The sequence below is a fragment of the Lepidochelys olivacea genome (genome assembly GCF_965140295.1).
Source record: "Lepidochelys olivacea isolate rLepOli2 genome assembly, chromosome: 2".
NCBI lineage: Eukaryota > Metazoa > Chordata > Testudines > Cheloniidae > Lepidochelys > Lepidochelys olivacea.
The window spans coordinates 52,793,833-52,806,026 of NC_140412.1; the positions used below are offsets into that span (position 1 = coordinate 52,793,833).

The 12,194-nt window shown below is 41.2% G+C and overlaps 1 protein-coding gene across 5 annotated transcripts in view; it reads left to right on the forward strand.

The window, feature by feature from the left end:
- The window catches only part of PAG1 (phosphoprotein membrane anchor with glycosphingolipid microdomains 1), a 184,689-nt gene that overhangs the window by 102,087 nt on the left and 70,408 nt on the right, over positions 1-12,194 (forward strand). For 3 of the 5 annotated variants that reach the window (XR_014710132.1, XM_084618476.1, XM_084618475.1), the window contains one exon: positions 152-215. The gene's annotated coding sequence lies outside the window, so the exon portion shown is untranslated. Of the gene's footprint in view, positions 1-151; positions 216-8,366; positions 8,487-9,885; positions 10,109-12,194 lie in introns of all 5 variants that reach the window. The other 2 variants (XM_084618477.1, XM_084618478.1) reach the window with 2 other exon arrangements.

The following is a 12,194-nucleotide window of genomic DNA, read 5'->3' on the forward strand; positions in this document are numbered from 1 at the left end:
ACAGGCAGAATCAGCTTGAGTGGAATGCTCTTGGCTTCCACAGTTACATTTTCTATACTGTGCTGGTATTTATAAGCAAAAAGATGTATCTGTGTTGATAACTTACAGGCAGTGCTTACAATAGTTTCTTAACTACTACTTCATATTTTAGCACTCAAGCTCTGTTTTCCTGTTGGGAGGACCTGCATGACGACTTGGGAGGACACTGCTGCCAGGTAGGAGACACCCACTGAAAGTAAAATTTGTTTTGTTTGTTTGTTTTGATTTGTTAGTTTGTTCTATTTTTTTTTAATTTTACACTTACTGAATTTCTATATGAAGTTATTTCAAATGGCAACTAGTGTTTTTCAAGTAAGAATTACATATACTGTCATTTTATCATCCTATGCTGACAAATGTGATGAAAATTTAATTGCATTATATGTGGGGTAACAACATTTTTAAATAGTGTTGTAGATTACAGTATTAAATTTGCATGCATAACTTTTCCTGCTGGCTTTAAACTCTCTGGGATGGTACTCATGGGGGAGAGACATGTCGTATGTTCCTTGCACCTTTTATACAGCAGATCAATGAGATACTGTACTGTATTCCTCATTAAGGAATGGGGTAAAAAAAATGAGAGCCAGGGTTTGCTTTCTGATTCCCCAGGAGACCCACCACTCTTCCTCCTCCCACCTCGCTCTTCCTCAGTTTCCCGCATCATGCAAGTTCTTTTTTTCCTAGCTCTGTGCTCACTTCTTCTCCATCTCTTCTTTCCCCACTTCTCAGAGCTTTGTTCTCTTCCTCCTTCTCCTAGTCTTCAGAGTAGCAGTGAGTAAGTTACTCTCTCTGCAAGGCCATCTTTCCCCTTCTTTTGTCCTTCGGGCCTCCCTCACAATGACAGGGAGCTCAACTCACTCTACTGCTGCCACGGAATAGAATTACGGGAAACTTTGCCTTGTTCAGCAGCAGACACCTTTCCTCTCTTTACCCCTCCGCTGCCATGTTGCAGTCTCAGGGGACAAGTGCATGCTGAGTAGATGGATTGGACAACACTGCTTTACACACACAAGTGCTGGGTTCCAGTCTGCCTTTGTTATAAAGCCAGCTGGAAAGGAAACAGGACTCAGAGGCCCTGTGTACACTGAGAAAATTCATCACGGCAATGTGTTAATGAACACAATACAATTAACACAATGTAAACATAGTTTTGCCTTTAGCGTGGTCAAGGACTGTCATGGTCAGAGGCATGTTAGCTGGTGATAGTTAACTTTAGAGGTATCTTGTGTGCACGAGGTGCAAAGTCATGTTTAATGTCCTGTTAGTCAAAATGTGTGAGCTAACAAGTTCTCTAGCATAATGCATATCACCAGCGCTAGGAGACACTGCTGCATTCTCCTCTGAGGATGAAGGGCTTTGAGGATGTATGGAAGGTAGGGGACATGGCCTTGCAACTATGTAAAGCATAAGGTTCAGTGGGGAAACTCAATTTCATCCCAGCAGGCTTTGAGCATCTGTGCTGAGACCCTGCCTCTTCACACTTCCCTTCATCTTGCCAGTACAGGTCATTTAGAAGTTCCCAAGGAGCAGGGGAATATGAAAACAGCACAGGGAATTAATGCTGCATGTAGCATGTTGTTTCCTTCATAGATTTCTAGTGGGAAATACCCAGAATTGTTGCAGGAGAATGCTGCATAGCGTGGCTGTTCCCTCACTCTGCCCAGAATGGCCTGACACATGTACCCCCAACCGCAGCGCACCTACATGGAGTCACAAAGAAACACGTCTGAATAATGGTGAAACGCAGAGCAAAGAACTCTAGAAAAGAAAGAACGAAGCAGCCATTTGAGAAATGATAGTTGTTGTTTACAATTGTGTGGAGGCTGAGGACACGATGCATCAAGAACCATCCTGTACCTTTTTTATCTTCATAGTGCAGAGTGGCATGGGATTGATGTCCTGTGGGGAATAGAGATGCAGCATATTTGTCAGTGCTGCAAAAGATCCTGAAAATACAATGATATGGCACTGTATACGTAATCTAAAAAATGCTTCTTGGTTTTATCGTACAATAAATGCCAAGAAGTGGAAATTCTAAGCTGAGTGTATATCCATTCTTCAGATTCCTTAAGTAGAAAGACATTACATCAGTGGCTGGAGATTACATCAGTGACTCTGTATCTTCTTGCTAACAGAGTTTTAATACCAGAATAGGAAAAAGTGACAGAGGATTTGACTAGACCTTATGGTTCATGAGAAATTAATTAGAGAGATCTTATTTCAAGTTGCAGTGGGGGAGGTTTAGATTGGATATTAGGAAAAACTTTTTCACTAAGAGGGTGGTGAAACACTGGAATGCGTTACCTAGGGAGGTGGTAGAATCTCCTTCCTTAGAGGTTTTTAAGGTCAGGCTTGACAAAGCCCTGGCTGGGATGATTTAACTGGGAATTGGTCCTGCTTCGAGCAGGGGGTTGGACTAGATGACCTTCAGGGGTCCCTTCCAACCCTGATATTCTATGATTCTATGATTCTATTTCTTTAGGCATGCAACTGTATAAATTTCTGACCAAGTAAGCTTTCTCTATTGGAATAACTAAGGAAATCTTAAAAATTTTGCTTTTGTTACTAAAAATGGGAGAACATATGTTGGCACTTGCCTTACCTTCTCCATTCCTTTGTTCTAACTGCTGGAAATTTAGATTTTATACATCAGCCTCAGAGCTGAAAACATGGATCCCTTGGTTAAAACAAATATTGATTTTTGTCATCCTTCTTATTCAGGAAGAAAATACTAAAACAGGAGGGCATGACAAAAGGGAAGGGCTGTTTCCCTTGATAAATGCTTTCAATTAGAGCACTGATTAATCGTGAGACAGCTTAAGAGTGTCATCATCTGCTATTTCTACTGAAACATGGCAGTAGCGGCTTAAAAAGGCTCTTAACAGGGAAAATAAGACCCATCTATGGAAAACAGAGAGAACCAAATACTTTTAAGTAGTCAGGAGAAAGATAGCATAAAATGGATTTTCTAAACAGGAAAAATAAAGAGTTTTTTCATAGATGAGAATTGTTTGAAGATCATGAAGACCTAGACTGTTGGTATCCCTGAGAGAGTGAGTGCTAATGAATCAACAGTTTAATTCATTATCTTCTTCTAACTGGTCTCTGAAAAAATAGATAATCCAAACCCTGTATACCTCCAGGCTTGACCCATAAACTGGTATGGGAGGGTGTGGATTAGTTTAAAGAGAAAAAATATTTATTTTCCACCTTGTAGTGGGTGGCTGTTCAGTCACTTCCGTTAATGTACTCGAGTGTAAAGAACTATTTCTAGCACACAAAAAGCGAGGGGGTGTGAGGCGGCATCAGATAAGTTTGTGCGACAGGGTGAATAACATTGCTCTTATAAAAGAAAACAGGACAATTTGGAGAATAATTTCAGAAGGTGGGGAAAGGAGAAAGATACAAGCAAATGCTTCTCCAGTAATTTAAAGTCTCTGAAACGACAATATAAACTTCATGGAGATGGGGCATTAGATAAAAGGATTTTAGTGAGAGAGGAAGTAGTACTCTTGAGGGGAACAGATTGTGCTGGTGAGCGCGTCTTGTCTTGGTCTTTATTTTAAATATTACTTTAGAATGGGGTCTGTAAATCTAGGGATGTTAACAGTTTGGGTGGGAGAAAAGAGGCTTTTCTGTTTAAGGTAAAGTAGAGGAATAATGCCATTGCCCCAGCTGTTAAAATATTTTTAAGATCAGTTTCAAAATTCTCATTTACGAGAGTGGTACAGTACAGCGTATTACAGTTCGGAGAAAGGGGAAGTTGGCATGTGCCCCATAAACCTAGGTTAAAAAAAAACGTACATAGTACTTCCCCTTCTGATCATGCGGGGACGGGGGGAGTATGAGGGAGAGAAACTGCTAGCCAGCTAAGTTTCAGAGTAAGGTGCCACAAGTACTCCTTTTCTTTTAGCCAGCTAAGGTAACCCTTTCGTTGTTTGTTTTGGAGAGCCTTTTAGAATAAAATTGAAGAGTCACTTCTTGAAGTGCTTACACAGGCAAAACTTCCACTGAGTTTTGCCTGAGTAAGTACCTCATGTTTTGGCCCTATAAAATTAAAGGAAATCTAGTTTAATGCAAAGAGAAATCAAGTTAATCCTAACTCTGCCTCTTTGGTCTTATGCTTTTAAAATGTATTTATTTTACTATAATAAATTAGTTAATACAATATGAGTGTATCATAAATGGGAATTTCTCATATGATCTTATATACAAGACTCATCATCTCCAGGCTCGAGTTTAATATATATCAATGGTACCTGCAAAACAAGGTACCAGCTGTGAAGAAAAGTGGCTCAGAAGCTTTAAAGTTATGAATGTTTAGATTCAGCAAGTTGAAACTTTTTCTTCTTAGATCAATTCAAGCCTACAGAGTAGTTTAAAATGCCAGGAGACTGATTTATTTCAAACTTGACATGTTTTATAGCTATAATTTAAACACAAAAATCAAGCCAAATCTGAAAACTGCATGTAACATATATTAGAAATGAGTTTGTATTATATATTGTACTAATTGACATAATTTATGGTATACTATATTTTAAGTAATAAGTACAAAGGAACAATGCTCGAAACTTATCCTAGATTGGGAGTACCTGATTTCCCAACCTTAATATTGTGTAGACACTGTTTGTTTTGCATGAAATTTTCTTTTTGGGTGAGCAGTCCTGGTGTATATTTTAAGACTAAAATTGCCAATGGAGCTTCTAAATCCCACAATCTGAAACCATATGGCTTTATACCATATGCTTCCAGCTGTCCTGGACTAAGGGCTTGTCTACATTACCACTTAAGTTGATGAAACTTACGTTGTTCAGGTGTGTGAAAAAACCACCCCTCTGAGCAATGTAAGTTACAATGACTTAGATGTGGAGTAATTATGTTGACGGGAGAGCTCTCTCCCATCAACATAGCCCTAAGACTTCCTGAGTTTTCAGAAAGATATACCCGTTACTCTTTATTTGGCAATTCATATATTATAAGATGCAGTTTTAGCATCTCAAACTTATATAACTCATGAGTAAACACTTAACTACTTGATGCTAGATAAATGCATCCTTACTGAGCAGGATTTATACTAATACTGTCTTAATCAATAAGTGATCATGGACATTTACTATCACTAGATTAAATTATTTTCCTAGAAAGAGTTCCTATAAAGCAGCCAATTCCATTTCAGTGTTCCCAATTAAGTACAGTATACTGTAATAATATTTGACATTTATCTAGCACATCTCATCCCAAAGCACTTTATAAATAATATATACTGTATATAACCATTGAACTATAGCAGCCTCTGGAATGCAGAGAAAGAGCCTTCTTGTGCAAAACACTGCTCAATGGTAGGAACCTTTGTACAATGAAACCTGGGGAAACCCCATCTATTACAAAATAAACCAATAGGCTCTTGAACATGCAGACAGAGCTTCAATTTTTATGGTCTTGAGTGAAAGTTTTACCACCATAAAGTGCATGAAGCTCCCTCCATTTACCTTAAGGATGAAGGGCTAATCCAATTTACCTAGATTGGCACCTGTAGAGTATTTCAAATCTGATGTTTCTGCCACCGAGCCATCCTTTCCATCTAAGTATAAAAGCTCCATTGATCTCTGTGTACCTTTACTCTTGTTTTATTTGTAACTCTGCTTTTGTTGCTGGAGAAATGCTTCTTCCAAACATCCATTTTGCCCACTCCTTCTCACATGTCCTGGAGAACCTCCCACCACACTCTGGATTCTGTGGAAGCCAGCAGAGCCGGGGTTATTCTCCCCCTTTGAAGTGCTGTTTGTTCCACCAAGTAGCTGGGCTTCATTAACAATAATCATAGAATCATAGAATATCAGGGTTGGAAGGGACCCCAGAAGGTCATCTAGTCCAACCCCCTGCTCGAAGCAGGACCAATTCCCAGTTAAATCATCCCAGCCAGGGCTTTGTCAAGCCTGACCTTAAAAACCTCTAAGGAAGGAGATTCTACCACCTACCTCCCTAGGTAACGCATTCCAGTGTTTCACCACCCTCTTAGTGAAAAAGTTTTTCCTAATATCCAATCTAAACCTCCCCCACTGCAACTTGAGACCATTACTCCTCGTTCTGTCATCTGCTACCATTGAGAACAGTCTAGAGCCATCCTCTTTGGAACCCCCTTTCAGGTAGTTGAAAGCAGCTATCAAATCCCCCCTCATTCTTCTCTTCTGCAGGCTAAACAATCCCAGCTCCCTCAGCCTCTCCTCATAACTCATGTGTTCCAGTCCCCTAATCATTTTTGTTGCCCTTCGCTGGACTCTCTCCAATTTATCCACATCCTTCTTGAAGTGTGGGGCCCAAAACTGGACACAGTACTCCAGATGAGGCCTCACCAATGTTGAATAGAGGGGAACGATCACGTCCCTCGATCTGCTCGCTATGCCCCTACTTATACATCCCAAAATGCCATTGGCCTTCTTGGCAACAAGGGCACACTGCTGACTCATATCCAGCTTCTCATCCACTGTCACCCCTAGGTCCTTTTCCGCAGAACTGCTGCCTAGCCATTTGGTCCCTAGTCTGTAGCTGTGCATTGGGTTCTTCCGTCCTAAGTGCAGGACCCTGCACTTATCCTTATTGAACCTCATCAGATTCCTTTTGGCCCAATCTTCCAATTGGTCTAGGTCCTTCTGTATCCTATCCCTCCCCTCCAGCGTATCTACCACTCCTCCCAGTTTAGTATCATCCGCAAATTTGCTGAGAGTGCAATCCACACCATCCTCCAGATCATTTATGAAGATATTGAATAAAACCGGCCCCAGGACCGACCCTTGGGGCACTCCACTTGATACCGGCTGCCAACTAGACATGGAGCCATTGATCACTACCCGTTGAGCCCGACAATCTAGCCAGCTTTCTACCCACCTTATAGTGCATTCATCCAGCCCATACTTCCTTAACTTGCTGACAAGAATACTATGGGAGACCGTGTCAAAAGCTTTGCTAAAGTCAAGAAACAATACATCCACTGCTTTCCCTTCATCCACAGAACCAGTAATCTCATCGTAAAAGGCGATTAGATTAGTCAGGCATGACCTTCCCTTGGTGAATCCATGCTGGCTGTTCCTGATCACTTTCCTCTCATGCAAGTGCTTCAGGATTGATTCTTTGAGGACCTGCTCCATGATTTTTCCAGGGACTGAGGTGAGGCTGACTGGCCTGTAGTTCCCAGGATCTTCCTTCTTCCCTTTTTTACAGATTGGCACTACATTAGCCTTTTTCCAGTCATCCGGGACTTCCCCGGTTCGCCACGAGTTTTCAAAGATAATGGCCAGTGGCTCTGCAATCACAGCCGCCAATTCCTTCAGCACTCTCGGATGCAACTCATGCTTCACTTTTTCAAAGCACTGTGCGGAGGTTAATTTAATTTCTCCTCTGAGATAGGTAAGTATTGTCCCCATTTTACAGATGGGTAAATCAAGGCACAGAGCTATTACTTAGGTCACCCAGTAATTTCATTGCAAGGCAAGAACACATCCAAATGTCCTGACTCCCACAAGACCATCCTGCCTTCCTGACACCTGCTGGGGAGCAAGGACTTTGTATTTGTTGACCACAACTCACTGTGCAGTACCTCAAATACTTCAGTTGATGTGAAAGAGGCTAGGCCCACATTTTTTAGAGATATTGAGGCATGGCTGCTCTCAGCAGTGCAAAATCTAACTAATTTAGAGTCTGCCTCATTTTCAAAAGGAATTTAGATATTTAGGAGCCTAAAACCCAATGACTACAAATCGGTTAGGTGTTGCAACACTGAGGGCAGCAATGCCTAAATATCTTGAAAAATCTGGATGCTCAACATCCATCAAAATCAACTCCCATTGCATGTTCATTCTAAATAATTATAATTTACTTTAATAATGTAGATTTAATACAACTCTGATTAGCATGGTGGGATATGTATGGTTAATTACTCTCATGTTAAAAATTTATATTTTATATCCATCTGAATTTATCTAGCTTCAACTTCCAGCCATTGGATCATGTTATACCTGTCTCTGCTCTGCTGGATTGAAGAGCCCATTATTAAACATTTGTTCTCCTTGTAGGTACTTACAGGCTGTAATCAAGTCATCCCTTAACCTTCTCTTTGTTAAGCTAAATAGATTTAGCTCCTGGAGTTTATCATTATAAACCATGTTTTCTGATCCTTTCATCATCCTTGTGGCTCTTCAACATCCTTCTTGAATTATGAGCACCAGAACGGGACACAGCATTCCAGCAGTCACACCAATGCCAAATACAGAAGTAAAAAGCTCTCTACTTCTCCTCATCTGCTGTCTACTGTTTACACATCACAGGATCACATTAGCACTTTCGACCACTGCGTCACACTAGGAGCTCATGTTCAGCTGGTTATCTACCGCAACCCCTAGATCTTTTTCAGAGCCACTGCTTCCCAGCAGGGAGTCCTCAATCATGTAAGTATGGTCTCCATTCATTGTTCCTAGATGTATACATTTACATTTAGCTGTAGTAAAACACACCTTATTTGCTTGCGTCCAGTTTACCAACCTATCCAGATCACTCTGAATCAATGACCTGTCCTCTTCATTATTTACCACTTCCCCAGTTTTTGTGTCAACTGCTAACTATATCAGTGAGGATTTTGTGTTTTCTTCCAGGTTATTGATAAAAATGTTAATTAGTATAGGGCCAAGAACCAATCCTTGCAGGACCCCAATAGAAAATACACCCACTAGACGGTGATTCTGCATTTACAGTTTCATTCTGAAACCAGTTTTTAATCCATCTAATGTATGCCATGTTAATGTTATATTGTTTTAGAATTTTTAATCAAAATGCCATGCAGTACCAAATCAAGTGCCTTACAGAAGTCAAAGTATATTATGTCAGCACTATTGCATCTATTAACCAAACCTTTAATTTCATTGAAAAAAAAATCAATTTAGTTTGACAGGATCTATTTTCCATATATGCCCATGTTGATTGGCATTAATTACATTACCCTCCTTTAATTCATTATTAATCGAGTCCCATATCAGATGCTTCATTATCTTGCCCGGGATTGACATCAGACTGTAATTACCCAGGTCATCTGTTTACCATTTTTAAATATTGTCACATTAGTTTTCTTCTAGTCTTTTGGCACTTCCCCAGTGCATGAAGACTTATTGAAAATCAACATTAACCGTCCAGCAAGTTCTTCAGTGAACTATTTTAAAACTCTTGGATGTAGTTTATCCAAACCTACCAATTTAAAAATGTCTAACTTTAGAAGCTGCTGTTTAACATCCTCCTGAGATACTAGTGGAGTAGAGAGAGAGATCATTTGATAGCACTACATCATCTTTTTTTTTCTGAAGTACAGAATGCAAATATTTATTGAACATTTGTGCCTTTTTTGCATTAATATTGATAATTCAACCATTTCCATCTAATAATGATAAGGATTCTTTTTGTTCCTCATTGTGACATTACACTCCATATTCTTTATGGAAATATGCTTATGATATGGATATAACATAACTGAGATGTACTTCATGCATCATGACTCATGTAAGGTATCATTGGAAAGGTTATGATTTACTGATTGTGTTTATCCAATTTGTATGAATGTATCATTTTCGTTCAATTTTGTATAATTTTTGTATCAATATTGACCATGTCTCTGTGTTTCAAATGTGCTACATTGGATGAGGCCAAACAATGTGAGTGGCTTATTGAAGAAATGCACACAGGCATAAGGATTACCCCAGGAGCTGTGTGCAATAGAAACCTCTCAGAGATAGCTCTACATAATGGGAACTGTTTGACTTAGGTCAGATAGCTCTATACAATTGTAACTTTTTGACCCAGGTCACAGCCAAAAAGCTCCAGGGAGTGGGGGGAAGATATAAAAGAAGGACAAAGACAACATGAGAGGTCCTCACTCTCCCTACAACAACACACCTGAGGAACAACAACGGAACTGTGGGAAGTGACGGTCCCAGGCTGGAAAGATTTTTAGGCTGTGTAAGAAAACTGGGAAAGCCAAGGCAACTTGTGCCTTAAGAATCTGCCAACCTGTTTATCACTCAGGGTGAGAATTTGCTAATTTGTATCCTACCTATCTAGTGTGTTAAGCTCAGTTTGCAGCTTGTGTTCTGTTTGTTTGGACATTGATCCATAAGCACTTGAGATCATTTTCTTCTGACAGGTTTCAGAGTAACAGCCGTGTTAGTCTTGATTATCATACACATTGTAAAGAGAGTGGTCACTTTGGATGGGCTGTTACCAGCAAGAGAGTGAGTTTGTGTGGGGGGGGGGGGGGCGCGGAGGGTGAGAAAACCTGGATTTGTGCTGGAAATGGCCCAACTTGATTATCATACACATTGTAAGGAGAGTGATCACTTTAGATAAGCTATTACCAGCAAGAGAGTGGGGTGGGAGGAGGTATTGTTTCATGGTCTCTGTGTATATAATGTCTTCTGCAGTTTCCACAGTATGCATCCGATGAAGTGAGCTGTAGCTCACGAAAGCTTATGCTCAAATAAATTGGTTATTTTCTTCTGAGTTACCAGTGACTTTTAAACAGGTAAAGCCATTTTTGACAGACTGCCACTGCCCCTGCTCTTTTGCCCGCTCAGTCCTTCCTAAATAGGTTATAACCAGTGACTTTAACATTCCAGTTATGGGAATCATCCCACCATGTTTCAGCAGTACCAACTAGATCAAATTTATGCTCATAAATGAGCAATTCCAATTCCTCATGTTTGTTACCCAGACTCTTAGCAGTGGTGTATAGGCAATTAAAGAATATCTTCTCTTCATGTCCCTTGATTCCTTGATTAATTTAGTTCTCATGTTAAGGAAACATCTCAGTTTTGTGCTGAGTACTCGTATCTTCCCCAAATCAAGATTTTGAGAACAAAATTAATCAAGGAACCAAAGGATAAGAAGAGAAGAAATTCACTATAAAGATACTGACTAATGCATAAAAACCATTTCAAGATCAATTTTTAGTTGAACCTCAATTGAGATGAACTTCTGACCTATTGCAGATGCTGTACATAGCAAAGCAAATATAACAAAAACCTATTTCAGTAGCCTCTGTCCAGATCGAAGTGTAAGTGGTCTTCTAAGTAGTCCAAGCTCAAGAAGGCAGTTTATGCTGGGCTACCAATAGGGTGACCATGGTCCCGGGCTGAATGACTCCGGGACAAATGCTGTCCGAGATTCCCTATGGTGCCGCTTCGCACCTGCCCGCACCTGCCCAAGAGTCAGGGGTGGTGCCAGCCTCTTCCCACTGGGGGTACAGGCTGAGGTGGGCCTTAGCTCCCACTCACCGTAATGCCCCTGCTCCTCCTCTTCCCCTGAGGCCCTGACCCCTGGCCATGCTAGAATCTGTAGCCAGGCCCTGGTAAGAACCACCCAGGGAACCCCAGACCCTCCAGCTGCCCTGGGGGGTGGGGACACAGGCCTCGGGCTGCTTTCAGGCACCCTGACTCACCTCCCCATCCAGGGTAAGTGGAAGGTCTAGGGCTCCCCACAGCAGCCCAGGCTCCCTGGGCGGTTCTTACCATGGCCTGGCTCTGGCTTCTGGCCTGACCAGGGGTGGGGCCTCAAGCGAATAGGAGGGGCAGGGGTGGAGCCATAGAGGGGGCGGGACTCCTGCATGTGTCCTGGTTTTGCCTTTTGAAAAGGTGGTCACCCTACTATCCAATGGGCTGATAAACTCAGAGGAAAGGTTAACTAGGCCAAAGATATGGGAGTGGTGGTGGGGAATTGAGCTTCTCAGCATGAAGCACTAAAATATGTACACCATAAATAGTGAGGGCTTGATCTAAAGCCTAGTGATGTCAGCTGGAGTCTTTCCACTGCTTCAGTGACCTTTGTGTGAGGCCCTCAGCTCTCTGTAGTGTCTCTCTCTGTGACAGTAAAGCTGAGTCGAGTGTTCAAGTTCTGTGGGGAAACAGCTCATTTGTATGAGTTCCTCACCTCTAGATTGCTATGCTGGGTCTGGCCCTTCAACAAGTAGAGTGGATAGGGTTACACAGCCTTTTTCAGTTGCTACAACCCTTAACAGCAGGTCTACACTAGAAATCTTTATTAGTGTAGTAATGGCAACCCCCTAAAGTAGAGACAGTTCTACTAGCAAAAGAATCCTCTAGTTTATTTATTTATTT